Genomic DNA, 4,410 nt, shown 5'->3' with positions numbered 1-4,410 from the left:
GTACTGATCTATTCGTTTAGGCACCCATATATATGTGTGTGTGTGTGTATAGCATCCAATGAGTTTAGCTCCCTGTGGATGATTGCTGGGTGCACCACTCACTTGCATGATCAGAAAAGCAAATTACAAATACAGACCAAGGCAAGAAAATGAAAGTCCTTGAACTTTTATTTAAGACCCAAAGCTATGGGCCCTTGTAGTTTATCAATATTTACAAGAACTGAAGGATTTTTGATCACTTAGTAAATCCTACTGGAATTGAAAACAAAATACGATTTTTGATCCGATACCTGATTTGTTTTATGTCACAGAAGATCTATTGTGTGGGAAGGCTGAGAAACTGTTTACTTGAAACTGGAATGAACTTGACAAGCCAACCTATTGGCCAAGACATTGCAGCAATCACAATGCACCCGACCCATTGCCCCCAATTCAGCCTCTCAGTATCGGCAAATTTCTTTAGAAACTCCACCATGACCACTTGAAGGACTACTGTCATCCCGATAATGCTGAGAAAAAGTTTGTTCTTAACTATCCCCTCAAATATATTCTTCTCCTCCATCTTCCTTGCATTGAACTCATTAAAAACTTGGCACAGGACGAAACTATTGAACACAAGTGTGTCCTTGACGTTCTTGTTCATGCCGAAGAGTGTGCTTCCCTTGAACTCTAGGATCAGCAAAACAGTTATTTGATACAAGGCCTGAGCAATGAGGTTCCTCCACATGATCTTTGTTATAAGCGGTTCAGTTCGACCCACGGGTCGCTTTGTCATTAGATCATTAGTTGGTTGCTCGGTGGCTAGTGCTAAGGCCCCCAAAGTATCCATTATGAGGTTCACCCACAGTAGCTGGACTGCTGTTAGCGGAACTTCACCAGACGATATTGCTGCGACGAAGTTGATGACAAGGGCAGCCACGTTGACAGTGAGTTGAAATTGGATGAACTTTTGAATGTTGTTGTATACGCACCGACCCCACTTCAAAACTGTCACCACCGAGGTAAAATTGTCGTCTAAGATGACTATATCCGAGCTCTGTTTCGCCACTTCTGTGCCTTGAATTCCCATTGAAAGTCCGATATCTGCTTCTTTCAGTGCAGGTGCATCGTTTGTTCCATCCCCTGTGACCGCTACTACATGTCCTTTCCGCTTCAAGCACTTTACCATCAGAAGCTTGTCAAACGGGGACGATCTAGCCATTACGCGGATTGTGTTTATCTTTTCCATTCTCTCTTCGTCCGAGTAATTTCTGAATGTCACTCCTTCGACCACTGCATTGTTTGAATCCTCATTGGGTTCGACAATCCCAGATTCGATAGCTATAGCTTTTGCAGTGAAGATGTTGTCTCCCGTAATCATTTTAACATCAACTCCGGCATCTCTGCAAGCTTGTACTGCTGCCCTGACACCTGGTCGACTAGGGTCCTTTAAACCAACAAGCCCTAACAAGGTAAGTCCAGTTTCTTCAATCTTTCTGCTGACCTCTACACTTTCATCTGTAACTTCTTTGTAACCAAAGGCGATGCATCGCAAGCATTTAGCTGCCATATCTTTAATAATCATTTCAAACTGTGTTCTTTCTTCATCATTCATGGGTATAATATTCCCATTTTTGGTGTAATAATTTGAGCACATTGACAGAATCATCTCTGCAGCCCCTTTCCAATGCACGTGAATTTTTTTTCCATCCATCCTCGTCAAAACCCCACTTCGTTTCTTCTCTGAGTTGAAAGCTTCTACTTGAAGAATTTTATGACCTTGCTTCAGCTCATCAATATCCATAGCCAAATCAAACACGACCCAAGAGAGGATTGCTGACTCAGTAGGGCTTCCAGAAATTTCAGGTATTGATGTGGATAACTGTCTATAGACTTCGCCGGTTGTATTTAAACCGACACCTTCATGTAGCATTTCAAGAACATTAGGGGCTATTTTCAATGATGCTTTGTCTGTCATTACCTCTTTTCCAAGCCAAAATTCTGTTACCTTCATCTGGTTTAATGTAAGTGTGCCGGTTTTGTCTGTGCAGATAGTGGTGGCCGAACCCATTGTCTCGCAAGCAGAGAGTTTCCGAACCATGGAATTCTCAACCATCATCCTCTTCATTGAATAAGCCAAAGTTAGAGTCACAGCCAAAGGCAAACCTTCTGGGATCGCCACCACAACAATCGTAACTGCTGCAGCAACAATACGCACAACGGCATTCATGACATCATTCGCTTTAGTCTTGCCGTAGTTGAATTCTTGGTTCCCGTGCTTATCTTCAGTGTTTCCTGTGAAGTACCGAATGAGCAAAACTACGAGAACAAGGAAAGCCACCAGTAAACCGACCTTCCCGATATAAGATGTCAGTTTGTTAAGCCGAGCTTGCAATGGTGTTTGCTCGTCTGAGTCACGGCTTATCGAGCTCATCATTACACCCCATGCTGTATTCATGCCTACCGAAGTAACAAGCATGTGACCGTACCCATCTGTCACCATGGTACCTGAGAGCAAGAATGGATTATCGGTTTCATTTACTGCGACGTAATCACTTTCCCCTGTCATGCTTGATTCATCCACTTTCAATGAGTGTCCGTCCAAGAACAACCCATCTGCCGGAACTTGATCACCAATCTTTAGACACACAATGTCACCCACTACGACTTCAAAAATCGATATGGGTTGTCTGTGGCCTTTTCTCACCACTTCCACTTTCATCAGGTTACTGCTCTCATCAGAGAGCTTGTCAAACTCTCTGCTCTGCTTGAAGTTACTGATGGAAGAAACCACAACGACTAGAATGACAGCAACGATAATGCTCCCCCCATCATACCACCCTTCTGTGGGACCGTGCTGTTTGATTCCGAACCCGAGAGAGAACACCGCACATACCAGAAGTATAATGATGGTGGTGTCTTTGAATGCTTCAAAGACAAAACTGAGAAAGCTCTTTGCTGGTGGTTTCTCGTACGTGTTCGAACCAAACACATCGATTCTGTACTTAATATCACTCTCCTTGGCAGTGATACCAACATTCATGTTGGTTTCAAGAATTGTCGCAACCTCTTTCACCCCTCCATATTGACAGAGACTGTTAAAGTTCTTCTCTCTGACCATCTCAGAGAGTGCTTTCTGATCAATATCGAATAAGCATACGTGACCGTGCTTGTCATCAACATCATCAATGGCTTGAATATCAATTGCAACGTAAGATGGGCCGCACGAGAACCTTGGAAGGAATTGGGTGTTCTTTCCATTGGCAATGACTTTCTTGGCCAAAGAAACAACGACATAGATGACTCTGAAGATCTTTCTCAATCGCTTGTTGGGTTTTCGAACTGAGTGAGCTTTGTCGAGAAACATGATGGTATCGCTGGATTTTCGAGATTGCAGAGGCATGGTTGATGAAGAAGAAGAAGAAGAAGAAGCTATGAAACTATAATCTAAGCTGAAGAGATGATTTTATAGTATAGTAACGGAAACTTGGGACTGAGGTAGCTTGCTGTGATAGACTTGGAACGCGGAGCATTTGTTTTCTGAGAAAGTTCAATGTAGTTTCCTTTCCTTGGTATAATTAAAGAGTTATTGGCAGTGAAATTGTGTGGAAACAGCTCAAGAATGAGGCGGCAATGTCAGTTTTATAGATAAAATTATCTTTATAGAAATGATCATATTGAGTCGTATCATTGTGAATAAAAAAAAAATTTAGTCACTACAAGAAGCTACATTTATGGCGACTAAATTTTTAATCGTCAAAAGTCATTTTTTCGTCGCTGAAGATTTTTGCTGACTAAATTTTTAGTCGTCAATTTTGTCGTTGGATGATTGTCGGGAAAGGTATTGGCGACTAATTTTTTTTTTGGTCGCCGAAAGTCACCAATTGTCCAAAGTTTTCAATAAATGTGGTTTTTTGTTTTAGCAACTAAAATATTTAGTTGCCAAAAACGGTTGTTTTCTTTTTGGCTACCAATTATTTAATCGCTAAAAATGTGGCACTCTTTTTTAGTTACCAATTTTTTAGTCGCTAAATCATGATGCTCCTTTTTAGCTGCTAATTTTTTAGTTGTCAAAAACTTTCATTTTTTTTTTTTTGCTACTTACTGTTTAGTTGCCATCAAGTTTCCTTTTTATTTTTTGACTACTAAATATTTAGTCGCCAAAAACTTGATTTATTAATTTTTTTAAAATACACAAATTGAATATTTTTCCTTAATTTTTTATTTTATTTATTTATTTATTTTTTTTGGTGAATAAGTCATAAATTAAAGATGAGATATTTTACACGGCTAGAGGGGTATGCCCCAGGACTTAACAAGAACTATACATATCTAGAGGATAAAAACCTGCCCAAAAACAGCAAGCTAAATCTAAAGAGGACACAAGGGCCCATTGAAAATAAACAACTATTATAGTCCCTAAGATCTACG

The 4,410-nt window shown here is 40.4% G+C and overlaps 1 pseudogene; it reads right to left on the bottom strand.

Moving 5' to 3' along the window:
* Nucleotides 1–316: 316 nt before the first annotated feature.
* Nucleotides 317–3,382, bottom strand: LOC145800686 (calcium-transporting ATPase 12, plasma membrane-type pseudogene; annotated as a pseudogene).
* Nucleotides 3,383–4,410: the final 1,028 nt, after the last annotated feature.

Source organism: Camellia sinensis, chromosome 10 (genome assembly GCF_055761805.1).
Source record: "Camellia sinensis isolate YWXY chromosome 10, ASM5576180v1, whole genome shotgun sequence".
NCBI lineage: Eukaryota > Viridiplantae > Streptophyta > Magnoliopsida > Ericales > Theaceae > Camellia > Camellia sinensis.
The sequence above is the reverse complement of the archived record's forward strand: the minus strand, read 5'-3'. Positions and strand labels throughout refer to the sequence as shown.